The following is an 18,589-nucleotide window of genomic DNA, read 5'->3' on the forward strand; positions in this document are numbered from 1 at the left end:
TTGTGGTTGGCAATGTCACGGCAGTTGGGTGTTAATTTTACAGAATTAGCAAATGTACCAGTGGTTTTTGTAAAATGTCTATTAAAAACAGATCCTTTCAAATATTTAAACCATCTAACAACAAATGATTTAAACTCGCATGATTATAAGCTGTAGCTATAATGTATTTACTTACATAAATTATCGTTCTTGAACCTATTGGGGGTGGAGGGGGAGCGGAGCTCACCCCCCAGGTGCAGTTGAGTGACCTGTGTTGTGGCTCTCTAGAGGGAAGGCACAAATTTTGCTGTCACCCAGCCCAATCCAGACGTGTATTGGGGCCAGGTTTCAGGCAAATAGAGCAGTAAGTGCAGAGAAATGTTCACTCTCTAAAAGTAGCATTTCTAAAATAGTAAAGTTAAATCCAACCACACCAGTAAGTAGGATTTTCAATAAATAAATAAAGCTACTCCTCTCCGATATGGAATTACCAAATAAAAAGTATAGGGGAATACACAGAGCTAACCTATGAGAGGGGTAGACCTCACAGTAGTGAAAAATGAAATAGACTGTTTGGTACTTACAGGACACGCGAACCACCAAATTACATATCTTATTTTTTACTTACATAGCATCATGCACCTAGGACTACCTAGGGCCTACCTTAGGTGTAAATTATATGTAATAAAAGGGGAGTTTAAGGCTTGGCAAGTAGGCTGGGACTCCCCTGGGAGACCCCTGAGTCTATGCCCAGAACCATAACTCTGCCAGTCGAGTACTTACCTAAAAGCCGATAACTCACTTTTCTTCCATAGGCTAAAATTTCGTTGTTTCACTTGGAAATTCTTCTAAGTGGTGTGGAGTTTTGGAACTTTAAAATATTCATCTAAAATCAGCCGAACAACGAATTCTGATTTACTCACCTGTTATCAGGAGAGACCTCAGTGCTGCATCTTGGAGCTCAGTACTGACCCTGAAAAGTAATTTTAACCGTACTTACCAGTAACTCGAATTTCCTTCCATGGGATATCATTGCCTGCTTTTTGCTGAAAATTTTCTAAGTGTCGATTTTTGAAACTTACAAATATTCTTTAAAAATCGTACCAACTGTGAAAACGTAATTGTTTACCTGTTTTAGATAGATGTCCCAGTACTGAGCCTAGGAGCCCAGCACTGGATTACAAAAGTAACGAGAATGTACTTTACCCGTAACTTGAATTTTCTTCCATAGGAAACCATTGACTGTTTTTCTGTGAAATTTCTTCTAAGTGTCGATTTTGCAAACATGTAAATATTCCTTAAAAATCGCCTGTATAACTTAAACGCAGTTTCTCACCTGCTTACAGGTGGTACAGTAGTGGTGGATCTAGGATCCAACACTGACCTAGAAAAAGGAACCATAACCCCACTTACCTGCTAAGTGAATTTCCTTCCATAGGATAACATTGGTAATTTGATCAGCAAAAGTTTCTAAGTGTCAACTTGTAAAATAGCAAAATATTGCTTAAAAATCACAACAGTAACTAAAACGAATTTACTCACTTGTTTCCAAGAACTGTCCCAGGACTGAATCTAGGATCCAGTCCTGGATTTAGGAAAGTAATCCTGAAAGTAATTAATTGCATATAACCTAAAATTCCCATTGAGCTCAATGTATTATTGTGATTCAAATTGTGTTGCCTATTGCAATAAACTGTAACTATGACCTGCAAAAGTCAATTGCCTATTGCAAAGTATTTAACTAAAGCATCTCATTCTGAGAAAGTATATTTTGATACCTATTGTTGGTTCTAAAATAAAACAACAATATCTTTTGTATGCAAACCAATGGCCTAGAGTTCAGTTCTTGAGTGTGTGAGACCATTTGCTGACTGAGTGTGTACAACAAATGTTTTACACTGTACTCTGATACTGCCTTACTGCTCGGCAAGCTACCACTTTAGAGAGTAAGGTTATATCTAACTTTAGCCTCTGCCAAACCTCTGGGGACTGGGGACTCTGTGCACACTGTACCTATTTGGGAACAGTATATACAGAGCCACTTTCTCACAGTAGTGATAAAGTGATTAGAGTCCTAAGGCCAACATAAAGATACAGCAAAACGTGAGGTGAAAAGCAAAAAGGTTGCTGGTAGGCCACCTTAAGGATGCCAGGTCTACCAAAAACTGAACTAAGGATAACATGAGTAAAACATCAGGTTTCTCTACTGCATTTGGTGAGACAAGTGGGCCTTTTTTTATCTTCCATTCAAGCAATCTTTGACAGACCCCTTTATTATAGAGCTTTTCAAGGATTAAAGATAAGGCACTTACAAAGGAGTCCCAAATACTCAGAGATGGTTGACTTCTGTAATATGGGTCGTAGACTAAAAGCAGCGCAAAAACAGAGTGCAACAGGGTCCAAAAAACTTGAGTGCCACAAGGGAGTTTGAATGCAAGCGTATCCTTTTACAGATCCAGAGATGTACTCATGCAGTTTTTGTTTTTAGGACAGAACGTGCATGATGAAAAAAACATTGTTTTTAAAAAGCGCATTGCAGAATATCAGTACTTTGATGTGGGAAAACTTCAAAACTTTCAAACAAAATATTTGTAGGCAGCTTACAGCAAGTTGTTGTGGCCGAGTGGTTAAGGCGATGGACTCGAAATCCATTGGGGTATCCCCGCGCAGGTTCGAATCCTGCCAACAACGAGAATCTTTTTATTATCGGCTACAATTTCAGAAGTTAACCTTTAGTATTTCTTCCATTTCAGTTTTATAAATAGGTGGCTTATTTTTGTGTCACTATTGCCTCTCCACATATTTGTTATCGCTACCTCTTTCATTTCTTTGCTACACCTCATTCCTACTTTAGCACTGGTGTAAACGCTTCAAATTATTATACCGTTGCTCTCTCATTCATACCTGCACATGCACTTGAAAGTTACTTTACCAATAAAAGACGCAAAGAGAGAAATAGAACAAAAGTGCTGGCTGGATTGGCAAACACACTTCATAAAACTGCATTTTCTTTTTTATTCTCCCCCGTGTTACATGCTTAACCTCCCCATGTGTAATTTCTCTTAACCTGCTGTCCCAGGAAGAGAATTTCATCTACTGGCTCTTTCTGTGTTTTTTTCCCTAGTCTGTCTTTCCCATTTCTTAGCTGTGTAACTGTTCCTTTACGCGCTCTATTTAAACGCCATCAATCTCATTTGAGCTCCTTGCTCCCGCTTCTGTTTTCTCCACCTCTCATACTGCCAGTTCTCTCTTTCTCTGTGGTTGGTGGCTACTTTCCTGAGCTTCCGAAGCCACGTGGTTCCTGCCTCTTGTTGTCAGACTTGAATTGGAAAAGGAACTATATTAACAAGCCTTTACCACTCACACACGGCGGAAGTTTATACTTTAATTCAGTGAGCTAAGAAAAGCGTGTTGTGGGTCCCCTACGAGCCATGGTGCTTGCTTCATCATGATTTGGCACCAGTCATTAGCCGCAGCTCTGCTAATGAGCCACTGAGGTCAGTTTCAATATTTACTCAAAAACATAACCATGCAGCCCACCCCTCAACTGTGTATTTATCTTGCTTTTCTGCTGTTCGTGTGATTAGCTGGGAGGAGCTCACGGCGACATCCTCCCTATAAAAGTGTAGATGGATCACTCTCTAACTCTTTCTTGCTTCACATACAAATGGCTTGAAAGGTGCAGGGAAGATGCAGGTCTAATAGACAGAATAGAAGGTCTGTGCCAGGTGGGTTTCTCTGCATTGGTGTCCCATCACAGGTCCGCAAGTGTAATGTGTGATCTTTGACTCCTGGCATTTCACAAGCAGGCGGCCAGGAAACGGTTTCAGCCTATCAACCACTGAGGAGACGCAGCCTCTGAATGAGGAATGAGGAAGCAATGAATACATCCAGCCTATCACAGGAACAGCCCTGAGTGTTCCGAATTATAAATTCTCCATGTCACTGTATGTCGTTGAGCCCAAGTAGCTCGCCGTGATCGTATAGTGGTTAGTACTCTGCGTTGTGGCCGCAGCAACCTCGGTTCGAATCCGAGTCACGGCATTGTGGTTGGCAATGTCACGGCAGTTGGGTGTTAATTTTACAGAATTAGCAAATGTACCAGTGGTTTTTGTAAAATGTCTATTAAAAACAGATCCTTTCAAATATTTAAACCATCTAACAACAAATGATTTAAACTCGCATGATTATAAGCTGTAGCTATAATGTATTTACTTACATAAATTATCGTTCTTGAACCTATTGGGGGTGGAGGGGGAGCGGAGCTCACCCCCCAGGTGCAGTTGAGTGACCTGTGTTGTGGCTCTCTAGAGGGAAGGCACAAATTTTGCTGTCACCCAGCCCAATCCAGACGTGTATTGGGGCCAGGTTTCAGGCAAATAGAGCAGTAAGTGCAGAGACATGTTCACTCTCGTAAAGTGGCATTTCTAAAATAGTAAAGTTAAATCCAACCTCACCAGTAAGTAGGATTTTCAATAAATAAATAAAGCTACTCCTCTCCGATATGGAATTACCAAATAAAAAGTATAGGGGAATACACAGAGCTAACCTATGAGAGGGGTAGACCTCACAGTAGTGAAAAATGAAATAGACTGTTTGGTACTTACAGGACACGCGAACCACCAAAGTACATATCTTATGTTTTACTTACATAGCATCATGCACCTAGGACTACCTAGGGCCTACCTTAGGTGTAAATTATATGTAATAAAAGGGGAGTTTAAGGCTTGGCAAGTAGGCTGGGACTCCCCTGGGAGACCCCTGAGTCTATGCCCAGAACCATAACTCTGCCAGTCGAGTACTTACCTAAAAGCCGATAACTCACTTTTCTTCCATAGGCTAACATTGAGTGGTTTCACTTGGAAATTCTTCTAAGTGGTGTGGAGTTTTGGAACTTTAAAATATTCATCTAAAATCAGCCGAACAACGAATTCTGATTTACTCACCTGTTATCAGGAGAGACCTCAGTGCTGCATCTTGGAGCTCGGTACTGACCCTGAAAAGTAATTTTAACCGTACTTACCAGTAACTCGAATTTCCTTCCATGGGATATCATTGCCTGCTTTTTGCTGAAAATTTTCTAAGTGTCGATTTTTGAAACTTACAAATATTCTTTAAAAATCGTACCAACTGTGAAAACGTAATTGTTTACCTGTTTTAGATAGATGTCCCAGTACTGAGCCTAGGAGCCCAGCACTGGATTACAAAAGTAACGAGAACGTACTTTACCCGTAACTTGAATTTTCTTCCATAGGAAACCATTGACTGTTTTTCTGTGAAATTTCTTCTAAGTGTCGATTTTGCAAACATGTAAATATTCCTTAAAAATCGCCTGTATAACTTAAACGCAGTTTCTCAACTGCTTACAGGTGGTACAGTAGTGCTGGATCTAGGATCCAACACTGACCTAGGAAACGTAACCATAACCCCACTTACCTGCTAAGTGAATTTCCTTCCATAGGATAACATTGGTAATTTGATCAGCAAAAGTTTCTAAGTGTCAACTTTTAAAATAGCAAAATATTGCTTAAAAATCACAACAGTAACTAAAACGAATTTACTCACTTGTTTCCAAGAACTGTCCCAGGACTGAATCTAGGATCCAGTCCTGGATTTAGAAAAGTAATCCTGAAAGTAATTAATTGCATATAACTTAAAATTCCCATTGAGCTCAATGTATTATTGTGATTCAAATTGTGTTGCCTATTGCAATAAACTGTAACTATGACCTGCAAAAGTCAATTGCCTATTGCAAAGTATTTAACTAAAGCATCTCTTTCTGAGAAAGTATATTTTGATACCTATTGTTGGTTCTAAAATAAAACAACAATATCTTTTGTATGCAAACCAATGGCCTAGAGTTCAGTTCTTGAGTGTGTGAGACCATTTGCTGACTGAGTGTGTACAACAAATGTTTTACACTGTACTCTGATACTGCCTTACTGCTCGGCAAGCTACCACTTTAGAGAGTAAGGTTATATCTAACTTTAGCCTCTGCCAAACCTCTGGGGACTGGGGACTCTGTGCACACTGTACCTATTTGGGAACAGTATATACAGAGCCACTTTCTCACAGTAGTGATAAAGTGATTAGAGTCCTACGGCCAACATAACGATACAGCAAAACGTGAGGTGAAAAGCAAAAAGGTTGCTGGTAGGCCACCTTAAGGATGCCAGGTCTAACAAAAACTGAACTAAGGATAACATGAGTAAAACATCAGGTTTCTCTACTGCATTTGGTGAGACAAGTGGGCCTTCTTTTATCTTCCATTCAAGCAATCTTTGACAGACCCCTTTATTATAGAGCTTTTCAAGGATTAAAGATAAGGCACTTACAAAGGAGTCCCAAATAATCAGAGATGGTTGACTTCTGTAATATGGGTCGTAGACTAAAAGCAGCACAAAAACAGAGTGCAACAGGGTCCAAAAAACTTGAGTGCCACAAGAGAGTTTGAATGCAAGCGTATCCTTTTACAGATCCAGAGATATACTCATGCAATTTTTATTTTTAGGACAGAACGTGCATGATGAAAAAAACATTGTTTTTAAAAAGCGCATTGCAGAATATCAGTACTTTGATGTGGGAAAACTTCAAAACTTTCAAACAAAATATTTGTAGGCAGCTTACAGCAAGTTGTTGTGGCCGAGTGGTTAAGGCGATGGACTAGAAATCCATTGGGGTATCCCCGCGCAGGTTCGAATCCTGCCAACAACGAGAATCTTTTTATTATCGGCTACAATTTCAGAAGGTAACCTTTAGTATTTCTTCCATTTCAGTTTTATAAATAGGTGGCTTATTTTTGTGTCACTATTGCCTCTCCACATATTTGTTATCGCTACCTCTTTCATGTCTTTGCTACACCTCATTCCTACTTTAGCACTGGTGTAAACGCTTCAAATTATTATACCGTTGCTCTCTCATTCATACCTGCGCATGCACTTGAAAGTTACTTTACCAATAAAAGACGCAAAGAGAGAAATAGAACAAAAGTGCTGGCTGGATTGGCAAACACACTTCATAAAACTGCATTTTCTTTTTTATTCTCCCCCGTGTTACATGCTTAACCTCCCCATGTGTAATTTCTCTTAACCTGCTGTCCCAGGAAGAGAATTTCATGTACAGGCTCTTTCTGTGTTTTTTTCCCTAGTCTGCCTTTCCCATTTCTTAGCTGTGTAACTGTTCCTTTACGCGCTCTATTTAAACGCCATCAATCTCATTTGAGCTCCTTGCTCCCGCTTCTGTTTTCTCCACCTCTCATACTGCCAGTTCTCTCTTTCTCTGTGGTTGGTGGCTACTTTCCTGAGCTTCCGAAGCCACGTGGTTCCTGCCTCTTGTTGTCAGACTTGAATTGGAAAAGGAACTATATTAACAAGCCTTTACCACTCACACACGGCGGAAGTTTATACTTTAATTCAGTGAGCTAAGAAAAGCGTGTTGTGGGTCCCCTACGAGCCATGGTGCTTGCTTCATCATGATTTGGCACCAGTCATTAGCCGCAGCTCTGCTAATGAGCCACTGAGGTCAGTTTCAATATTTACTCAAAAACATAACCATGCAGCCCACCCCTCAACTGTGTATTTATCTTGCTTTTCTGCTGTTCGTGTGATTAGCTGGGAGGAGCTCACGGCGACATCCTCCCTATAAAAGTGTAGATGGATCACTCTCTAACTCTTTCTTGCTTCACATACAAATGGCTTGAAAGGTGCAGGGAAGATGCAGGTCTAATAGACAGAATAGAAGGTCTGTGCCAGGTGGGTTTCTCTGCATTGGTGTCCCATCACAGGTCCGCAAGTGTAATGTGTGATCTTTGACTCCTGGCATTTCACAAGCAGGCGGCCAGGAAACGGTTTCAGCCTATCAACCACTGAGGAGACGCAGCCTCTGAATGAGGAAGCAATGAATACATCCAGCCTATCACAGGAATAGCCCTGAGTGTTCCGAATTATAAATTCTCCATGTCACTATATGTCGTTGAGCCCAAGTAGCTCGCCGTGATCGTATAATGGTTAGTACTCTGCGTTGTGGCCGCAGCAACCTTGGTTCGAATCCGAGTCACGGCATTGTGGTTGGCAATGTCACGGCATTTGAGTGTTAATTTTACAGAATTAGCAAATGTACCAGTGGTTTTTGTAAAATGTCTATTAAAAACAGATCCTTTCAAATATTTAAACCATCTAACAACAAATGATTTAAACTTGCATGATTATAAGCTGTAGCTATAATGTATTTACTTACATAAATTATCGTTCTTGAACCTATTGGGGGTGGAGGGGGAGTGGAGCTCACCCCCCAGGTGCAGTTGAGTGACCTGTGTTGTGGCTCTCTAGAGGGAAGGCACAAATTTTGCTGTCACCCAGCCCAATCCAGACGTGTATTGGGGCCAGGTTTCAGGCAAATTGAGCAGTAAGTGCAGAGAAATGTTCACTCTCTAAAAGTGGCATTTCTAAAATAGTAAAGTTAAATCCAACCTCCCCAGTAAGTAGGATTTTCAATAAATAAATAAAGCTACTCCTCTCCGATATGGAATTACCAAATAAAAAGTATAGGGGAATACACAGAGCTAACCTATGAGAGGGGTAGACCTCACAGTAGTGAAAAATGAAATAGACTGTTTGGTACTTACAGGACACGCGAACCACCAAATTACATATCTTATTTTTTACTTACATAGCATCATGCACCTAGGACTACCTAGGGCCTACCTTAGGTGTAAATTATATGTAATAAAAGGGGAGTTTAAGGCTTGGCAAGTAGGCTGGGACTCCCCTGGGAGACCCCTGAGTCTATGCCCAGAACCATAACTCTGCCAGTCGAGTACTTACCTAAAAGCCGATAACTCACTTTTCTTCCATAGGCTAAAATTTCGTTGTTTCACTTGGAAATTCTTCTAAGTGGTGTGGAGTTTTGGAACTTTAAAATATTCATCTAAAATCAGCCGAACAACGAATTCTGATTTACTCACCTGTTATCAGGAGAGACCTCAGTGCTGCATCTTGGAGCTCAGTACTGACCCTGAAAAGTAATTTTAACCGTACTTACCAGTAACTCGAATTTCCTTCCATGGGATATCATTGCCTGCTTTTTGCTGAAAATTTTCTAAGTGTCGATTTTTGAAACTTACAAATATTCTTTAAAAATCGTACCAACTGTGAAAACGTAATTGTTTACCTGTTTTAGATAGATGTCCCAGTACTGAGCCTAGGAGCCCAGCACTGGATTACAAAAGTAACGAGAATGTACTTTACCCGTAACTTGAATTTTCTTCCATAGGAAACCATTGACTGTTTTTCTGTGAAATTTCTTCTAAGTGTCGATTTTGCAAACATGTAAATATTCCTTAAAAATCGCCTGTATAACTTAAACGCAGTTTCTCACCTGCTTACAGGTGGTACAGTAGTGGTGGATCTAGGATCCAACACTGACCTAGAAAAAGGAACCATAACCCCACTTACCTGCTAAGTGAATTTCCTTCCATAGGATAACATTGGTAATTTGATCAGCAAAAGTTTCTAAGTGTCAACTTGTAAAATAGCAAAATATTGCTTAAAAATCACAACAGTAATCCAAGAACTGTCCCAGGACTGAATCTAGGATCCAGTCCTGGATTTAGGAAAGTAATCCTGAAAGTAATTAATTGCATATAACTTAAAATTCCCATTGAGCTCAATGTATTATTGTGATTCAAATTGTGTTGCCTATTGCAATAAACTGTAACTATGACCTGCAAAAGTCAATTGCCTATTGCAAAGTATTTAACTAAAGCATCTCATTCTGAGAAAGTATATTTTGATACCTATTGTTGGTTCTAAAATAAAACAACAATATCTTTTGTATGCAAACCAATGGCCTAGAGTTCAGTTCTTGAGTGTGTGAGACCATTTGCTGACTGAGTGTGTACAACAAATGTTTTACACTGTACTCTGATACTGCCTTACTGCTCGGCAAGCTACCACTTTAGAGAGTAAGGTTATATCTAACTTTAGCCTCTGCCAAACCTCTGGGGACTGGGGACTCTGTGCACACTGTACCTATTTGGGAACAGTATATACAGAGCCACTTTCTCACAGTAGTGATAAAGTGATTAGAGTCCTAAGGCCAACATAAAGATACAGCAAAACGTGAGGTGAAAAGCAAAAAGGTTGCTGGTAGGCCACCTTAAGGATGCCAGGTCTACCAAAAACTGAACCAAGGATAACATGAGTAAAACATCAGGTTTCTCTACTGCATTTGGTGAGACAAGTGGGCCTTCTTTTATCTTCCATTCAAGCAATCTTTGACAGACCCCTTTATTATAGAGCTTTTCAAGGATTAAAGATAAGGCACTTACAAAGGAGTCCCAAATACTCAGAGATGGTTGACTTCTGTAATATGGGTCGTAGACTAAAAGCAGCGCAAAAACAGAGTGCAACAGGGTCCAAAAAACTTGAGTGCCACAAGGGAGTTTGAATGCAAGCGTATCCTTTTACAGATCCAGAGATGTACTCATGCAATTTTTGTTTTTAGGACAGAACGTGCATGATGAAAAAAACATTGTTTTTAAAAAGCGCATTGCAGAATATCAGTACTTTGATGTGGGAAAACTTCAAAACTTTCAAACAAAATATTTGTAGGCAGCTTACAGCAAGTTGTTGTGGCCGAGTGGTTAAGGCGATGGACTCGAAATCCATTGGGGTATCCCCGCGCAGGTTCGAATCCTGCCAACAACGAGAATCTTTTTATTATCGGCTACAATTTCAGAAGTTAACCTTTAGTATTTCTTCCATTTCAGTTTTATAAATAGGTGGCTTATTTTTGTGTCACTATTGCCTCTCCACATATTTGTTATCGCTACCTCTTTCATTTCTTTGCTACACCTCATTCCTACTTTAGCACTGGTGTAAACGCTTCAAATTATTATACCGTTGCTCTCTCATTCATACCTGCGCATGCACTTGAAAGTTACTTTACCAATAAAAGACGCAAAGAGAGAAATAGAACAAAAGTGCTGGCTGGATTGGCAAACACACTTCATAAAACTGCATTTTCTTTTTTATTCTCCCCCGTGTTACATGCTTAACCTCCCCATGTGTAATTTCTCTTAACCTGCTGTCCCAGGAAGAGAATTTCATCTACTGGCTCTTTCTGTGTTTTTTTCCCTAGTCTGTCTTTCCCATTTCTTAGCTGTGTAACTGTTCCTTTACGCGCTCTATTTAAACGCCATCAATCTCATTTGAGCTCCTTGCTCCCGCTTCTGTTTTCTCCACCTCTCATACTGCCAGTTCTCTCTTTCTCTGTGGTTGGTGGCTACTTTCCTGAGCTTCCGAAGCCACGTGGTTCCTGCCTCTTGTTGTCAGACTTGAATTGGAAAAGGAACTATATTAACAAGCCTTTACCACTCACACACGGCGGAAGTTTATACTTTAATTCAGTGAGCTAAGAAAAGCGTGTTGTGGGTCCCCTACGAGCCATGGTGCTTGCTTCATCATGATTTGGCACCAGTCATTAGCCGCAGCTCTGCTAATGAGCCACTGAGGTCAGTTTCAATATTTACTCAAAAACATAACCATGTAGCCCACCCCTCAACTGTGTATTTATCTTGCTTTTCTGCTGTTCGTGTGATTAGCTGGGAGGAGCTCACGGCGACATCCTCCCTATAAAAGTGTAGATGGATCACTCTCTAACTCTTTCTTGCTTCACATACAAATGGCTTGAAAGGTGCAGGGAAGATGCAGGTCTAATAGACAGAATAGAAGGTCTGTGCCAGGTGGGTTTCTCTGCATTGGTGTCCCATCACAGGTCCGCAAGTGTAATGTGTGATCTTTGACTCCTGGCATTTCACAAGCAGGCGGCCAGGAAACGGTTTCAGCCTATCAACCACTGAGGAGACGCAGCCTCTGAATGAGGAATGAGGAAGCAATGAATACATCCAGCCTATCACAGGAACAGCCCTGAGTGTTCCGAATTATAAATTCTCCATGTCACTGTATGTCGTTGAGCCCAAGTAGCTCGCCGTGATCGTATAGTGGTTAGTACTCTGCGTTGTGGCCGCAGCAACCTCGGTTCGAATCCGAGTCACGGCATTGTGGTTGGCAATGTCACGGCAGTTGGGTGTTAATTTTACAGAATTAGCAAATGTACCAGTGGTTTTTGTAAAATGTCTATTGAAAACAGATCCTTTCAAATATTTAAACCATCTAACAACAAATGATTTAAACTCGCATGATTATAAGCTGTAGCTATAATGTATTTACTTACATAAATTATCGTTCTTGAACCTATTGGGGGTGGAGGGGGAGCGGAGCTCACCCCCCAGGTGCAGTTGAGTGACCTGTGTTGTGGCTCTCTAGAGGGAAGGCACAAATTTTGCTGTCACCCAGCCCAATCCAGACGTGTATTGGGGCCAGGTTTCAGGCAAATAGAGCAGTAAGTGCAGAGACATGTTCACTCTCTAAAAGTGGCATTTCTAAAATAGTAAAGTTAAATCCAACCTCACCAGTAAGTAGGATTTTCAATAAATAAATAAAGCTACTCCTCTCCGATATGGAAATACCAAATAAAAAGTATAGGGGAATACACAGAGCTAACCTATGAGAGGGGTAGACCTCACAGTAGTGAAAAATGAAATAGACTGTTTGGTACTTACAGGACACGCGAACCACCAAAGTACATATCTTATGTTTTACTTACATAGCATCATGCACCTAGGACTACCTAGGGCCTACCTTAGGTGTAAATTATATGTAATAAAAGGGGAGTTTAAGGCTTGGCAAGTAGGCTGGGACTCCCCTGGGAGACCCCTGAGTCTATGCCCAGAACCATAACTCTGCCAGTCGAGTACTTACCTAAAAGCCGATAACTCACTTTTCTTCCATAGGCTAACATTGAGTGGTTTCACTTGGAAATTCTTCTAAGTGGTGTGGAGTTTTGGAACTTTAAAATATTCATCTAAAATCAGCCGAACAACGAATTCTGATTTACTCACCTGTTATCAGGAGAGACCTCAGTGCTGCATCTTGGAGCTCGGTACTGACCCTGAAAAGTAATTTTAACCGTACTTACCAGTAACTCGAATTTCCTTCCATGGGATATCATTGCCTGCTTTTTGCTGAAAATTTTCTAAGTGTCGATTTTTGAAACTTACAAATATTCTTTAAAAATCGTACCAACTGTGAAAACGTAATTGTTTACCTGTTTTAGATAGATGTCCCAGTACTGAGCCTAGGAGCCCAGCACTGGATTACAAAAGTAACGAGAACGTACTTTACCCGTAACTTGAATTTTCTTCCATAGGAAACCATTGACTGTTTTTCTGTGAAATTTCTTCTAAGTGTCGATTTTGCAAACATGTAAATATTCCTTAAAAATCGCCTGTATAACTTAAACGCAGTTTCTCAACTGCTTACAGGTGGTACAGTAGTGCTGGATCTAGGATCCAACACTGACCTAGAAAACGTAACCATAACCCCACTTACCTGCTAAGTGAATTTCCTTCCATAGGATAACATTGGTAATTTGATCAGCAAAAGTTTCTAAGTGTCAACTTTTAAAATAGCAAAATATTGCTTAAAAATCACAACAGTAACTAAAACGAATTTACTCACTTGTTTCCAAGAACTGTCCCAGGACTGAATCTAGGATCCAGTCCTGGATTTAGAAAAGTAATCCTGAAAGTAATTAATTGCATATAACTTAAAATTCCCATTGAGCTCAATGTATTATTGTGATTCAAATTGTGTTGCCTATTGCAATAAACTGTAACTATGACCTGCAAAAGTCAATTTCCTATTGCAAAGTATTTAACTAAAGCATCTCATTCTGAGAAAGTATATTTTGATACCTATTGTTGGTTCTAAAATAAAACAACAATATCTTTTGTATGCAAACCAATGGCCTAGAGTTCAGTTCTTGAGAGTGTGAGACCATTTGCTGACTGAGTGTGTACAACAAATGTTTTACACTGTACTCTGATACTGCCTTACTGCTCGGCAAGCTACCACTTTAGAGAGTAAGGTTATATCTAACTTTAGCCTCTGCCAAACCTCTGGGGACTGGGGACTCTGTGCACACTGTACCTATTTGGGAACAGTATATACAGAGCCACTTTCTCACAGTAGTGATAAAGTGATTAGAGTCCTACGGCCAACATAAAGATACAGCAAAACGTGAGGTGAAAAGCAAAAAGGTTGCTGGTAGGCCACCTTAAGGATGCCAGGTCTAACAAAAACTGAACTAAGGATAACATGAGTAAAACATCAGGTTTCTCTACTGCATTTGGTGAGACAAGTGGGCCTTCTTTTATCTTCCATTCAAGCAATCTTTGACAGACCCCTTTATTATAGAGCTTTTCAAGGATTAAAGATAAGGCACTTACAAAGGAGTCCCAAATAATCAGAGATGGTTGACTTCTGTAATATGGGTCGTAGACTAAAAGCAGCACAAAAACAGAGTGCAACAGGGTCCAAAAAACTTGAGTGCCACAAGAGAGTTTGAATGCAAGCGTATCCTTTTACAGATCCAGAGATATACTCATGCAATTTTTATTTTTAGGACAGAACGTGCATGATGAAAAAAACATTGTTTTTAAAAAGCGCATTGCAGAATATCAGTACTTTGATGTGGGAAAACTTCAAAACTTTCAAACAAAATATTTGTAGGCAGCTTACAGCAAGTTGTTGTGGCCGAGTGGTTAAGGCGATGGACTAGAAATCCTTTGGGGTATCCCCGCGCAGGTTCGAATCCTGCCAACAACGAGAATCTTTTTATTATCGGCTACAATTTCAGAAGGTAACCTTTAGTATTTCTTCCATTTCAGTTTTATAAATAGGTGGCTTATTTTTGTGTCACTATTGCCTCTCCACATATTTGTTATCGCTACCTCTTTCATATCTTTGCTACACCTCATTCCTACTTTAGCACTGGTGTAAACGCTTCAAATTATTATACCGTTGCTCTCTCATTCATACCTGCGCATGCACTTGAAAGTTACTTTACCAATAAAAGACGCAAAGAGAGAAATAGAACAAAAGTGCTGGCTGGATTGGCAAACACACTTCATAAAACTGCATTTTCTTTTTTATTCTCCCCCGTGTTACATGCTTAACCTCCCCATGTGTAATTTCTCTTAACCTGCTGTCCCAGGAAGAGAATTTCATGTACAGGCTCTTTCTGTGTTTTTTTCCCTAGTCTGCCTTTCCCATTTCTTAGCTGTGTAACTGTTCCTTTACGCGCTCTATTTAAACGCCATCAATCTCATTTGAGCTCCTTGCTCCCGCTTCTGTTTTCTCCACCTCTCATACTGCCAGTTCTCTCTTTCTCTGTGGTTGGTGGCTACTTTCCTGAGCTTCCGAAGCCACGTGGTTCCTGCCTCTTGTTGTCAGACTTGAATTGGAAAAGGAACTATATTAACAAGCCTTTACCACTCACACACGGCGGAAGTTTATACTTTAATTCAGTGAGCTAAGAAAAGCGTGTTGTGGGTCCCCTACGAGCCATGGTGCTTGCTTCATCATCATTTGGCACCAGTCATTAGCCGCAGCTCTGCTAATGAGCCACTGAGGTCAGTTTCAATATTTACTCAAAAACATAACCATGCAGCCCACCCCTCAACTGTGTATTTATCTTGCTTTTCTGCTGTTCGTGTGATTAGCTGGGAGGAGCTCACGGCGACATCCTCCCTATAAAAGTGTAGATGGATCACTCTCTAACTCTTTCTTGCTTCACATACAAATGGCTTGAAAGGTGCAGGGAAGATGCAGGTCTAATAGACAGAATAGAAGGTCTGTGCCAGGTGGGTTTCTCTGCATTGGTGTCCCATCACAGGTCCGCAAGTGTAATGTGTGATCTTTGACTCCTGGCATTTCACAAGCAGGCGGCCAGGAAACGGTTTCAGCCTATCAACCACTGAGGAGACGCAGCCTCTGAATGAGGAATGAGGAAGCAATGAATACATCCAGCCTATCACAGGAACAGCCCTGAGTGTTCCGAATTATAAATTCTCCATGTCACTGTATGTCGTTGATTCCAAGTAGCTCGCCGTGATCTTATAGTGGTTAGTACTCTGCGTTGTGGCCGCAGCAACCTCGGTTTCAATCCGAGTCACGGCATTGTGGTTGGCAATGTCACGGCAGTTGGTTGTTAATTTTACAGAATTAGCAAATGTACCAGTGGTTTTTGTAAAATGTCTATTAAAAACAGATCCTTTCAAATATTTAAACCATCTAACAACAAATGATTTAAACTCGCATGATTATAAGCTGTAGCTATAATGTATTTACTTACATAAATTATCGTTCTTGAACCTATTGGGGGTGGAGGGGGAGCGGAGATCACCCCCCAGGTGCAGTTGAGTGACCTGTGTTGTGGCTCTCTAGAGGGAAGGCACACATTTTGCTGTCACCCAGCCCAATCCAGACGTGTATTGGGGCCAGGTTTCAGGCAAATAGAGCAGTAAGTGCAGAGAAATGTTCACTCTCTAAAAGTGGCATTTCTAAAATAGTAAAGTTAAATCCAACCTCACCAGTAAGTAGGATTTTCAATAAATAAATAAAGCTACTCCTCTCCGATATGGAATTACCAAATAAAAAGTATAGGGGAATACACAGAGCTAACCTATGAGAGGGGTAGACCTCACAGTAGTGAAAAATGAAATAGACTGTTTGGTACTTACAGGGCACGCGAACGACCAAAATACATATCTTATTTTTTACTTACATAGCATCATGCACCTAGGACTACCTAGGGCCTACCTTAGGTGTAAATTATATGTAATAAAAGGGGAGTTTAAGGCTTGGCAAGTAGGCTGGGACTCCCCTGGGAGACCCCTGAGTCTATGCCCAGAACCATAACTCTGCCAGTCGAGTACTTACCTAAAAGCCGATAACTCACTTTTCCTCCATAGGCTAACATTGAGTGGTTTCACTTGGAAATTCTTCTAGTGGTGTGGAGTTTTGGAACTTTAAAATATTCATCTAAAATCAGCCGAACAACGAATTCTGATTTACTCACCTGTTATCAGGAGAGACCTCAGTGCTGCATCTTGGAGCTCGGTACTGACCCTGAAAAGTAATTTTAACCGTACTTACCAGTAACTCGAATTTCCTTCCATGGGATATCATTGCCTGCTTTTTGCTGAAAATTTTCTAAGTGTCGATTTTTGAAACTTACAAATATTCTTTAAAAATCGTACCAACTGTGAAAACGTAATTGTTTACCTGTTTTAGATAGATGTCCCAGTACTGAGCCTAGGAGCCCAGCACTGGATTACAAAAGTAACGAGAACGTACTTTACCCGTAACTTGAATTTTCTTCCATAGGAAACCATTGACTGTTTTTCTGTGAAATTTCTTCTAAGTGTCGATTTTGCAAACATGTAAATATTCCTTAAAAATCCCCTGTATAACTTAAACGCAGTTTCTCAACTGCTTACAGGTGGTACAGTAGTGCTGGATCTAGGATCCAACACTGACCTAGAAAAAGTAACCATAATCCCACTTACCTGCTAAGTGAATTTCCTTCCATAGGATAAAGTTGGTAATTTGATCAGCAAAAGTTTCTAAGTGTCAACTTTTAAAATAGCAAAATATTGTTTAAAAATCACAACAGTAACTAAAACGAATTTACTCACTTGTTTCCAAGAACTGTCCCAGGACTGAATCTAGGATCCAGTCCTGGATTTAGAAAAGTAATCCTGAAAGTAATTAATTGCATATAACTTAAAATTCCCATTGAGCTCAATGTATTATTGTGATTCAAATTGTGTTGCCTATTGCAATAAACTGTAACTATGACCTGCAAAAGTCAATTGCCTATTGCAAAGTATTTAACTAAAGCATCTCATTCTGAGAAAGTATATTTTGATACCTATTGTTGGTTCTAAAATAAAACAACAATATCTTTTGTATGCAAACCAATGGCCTAGAGTTCAGTTCTTGAGTGTGTGAGACCATTTGCTGACTGAGTGTTTACAACAAATGTTTTACACTGTACTCTGATACTGCCTTACTGCTCGGCAAGCTACCACTTTAGAGAGTAAGGTTATATCTAACTTTAGCCTCTGCCAAACCTCTGGGGACTGGGGACTCTGTGCACACTGTACCTATTTGGGAACAGTATATACAGAACCACTTTCTCACAGTAGTGATAAAGTGATTAGAGTCCTAAGGCCAACATAAAGATACAGCAAAACGTGAGGTGAAAAGCAAAAAGGTTGCTGGTAGGCCACCTTAAGGATGCCAGGTCTACCAAAAACTGAACTAAGGATAACATGAGTAAAACATCAGGTTTCTCTACTGCATTTGGTGAGACAAGTGGGCCTTCTTTTATCTTCCATTCAAGCAATCTTTGACAGACCCCTTTATTATAGAGCTTTTCAAGGATTAAAGATAAGGCACTTACAAAGGAGTCCAAAATACTCAGAGATGGTTGACTTCTGTAATATGGGTCGTAGACTAAAAGCAGCGCAAAAACAGAGTGCAACAGGGTCCAAAAAACTTGAGTGCCACAAGGGAGTTTGAATGCAAGCGTATCCTTTTACAGATCCAGAGATATACTCATGCAATTTTTGTTTTTAGGACAGAACGTGCATGATGAAAAAAACATTGTTTTTAAAAAGCGCATTGCAGAATATCAGTAC

At 40.2% G+C, this 18,589-nt stretch overlaps 7 non-coding genes across 7 annotated transcripts; all 7 read left to right on the forward strand.

Annotated features, from left to right (window-relative positions):
• The first annotated feature begins 2,588 nt into the window (after nucleotides 1–2,588).
• Nucleotides 2,589–2,670, forward strand: TRNAS-CGA (transfer RNA serine (anticodon CGA)). The gene has a single exon. It is a non-coding gene; the product is annotated as a tRNA-Ser (tRNA).
• Nucleotides 2,671–3,951: 1,281 nt separating this feature from the next.
• TRNAH-GUG (transfer RNA histidin (anticodon GUG)) lies at nucleotides 3,952–4,023 on the forward strand. Its single transcript has one exon. It is a non-coding gene; the product is annotated as a tRNA-His (tRNA).
• Nucleotides 4,024–6,611: 2,588 nt separating this feature from the next.
• On the forward strand, nucleotides 6,612–6,693 carry TRNAS-AGA (transfer RNA serine (anticodon AGA)). Its single transcript has one exon. It is a non-coding gene; the product is annotated as a tRNA-Ser (tRNA).
• Nucleotides 6,694–7,967: 1,274 nt separating this feature from the next.
• TRNAH-GUG (transfer RNA histidin (anticodon GUG)) lies at nucleotides 7,968–8,039 on the forward strand. The gene has a single exon. It is a non-coding gene; the product is annotated as a tRNA-His (tRNA).
• Nucleotides 8,040–10,603: 2,564 nt separating this feature from the next.
• TRNAS-CGA (transfer RNA serine (anticodon CGA)) lies at nucleotides 10,604–10,685 on the forward strand. The gene has a single exon. It is a non-coding gene; the product is annotated as a tRNA-Ser (tRNA).
• A 1,281-nt stretch (nucleotides 10,686–11,966) lies between these two features.
• Nucleotides 11,967–12,038, forward strand: TRNAH-GUG (transfer RNA histidin (anticodon GUG)). Its single transcript has one exon. It is a non-coding gene; the product is annotated as a tRNA-His (tRNA).
• A 2,588-nt stretch (nucleotides 12,039–14,626) lies between these two features.
• Nucleotides 14,627–14,708, forward strand: TRNAS-AGA (transfer RNA serine (anticodon AGA)). Its single transcript has one exon. It is a non-coding gene; the product is annotated as a tRNA-Ser (tRNA).
• Nucleotides 14,709–18,589: the final 3,881 nt, after the last annotated feature.

The sequence above is a fragment of the Triturus cristatus genome, chromosome 12 (assembly GCF_964204655.1).
Source record: "Triturus cristatus chromosome 12, aTriCri1.1, whole genome shotgun sequence".
Lineage (NCBI taxonomy): Eukaryota > Metazoa > Chordata > Amphibia > Caudata > Salamandridae > Triturus > Triturus cristatus.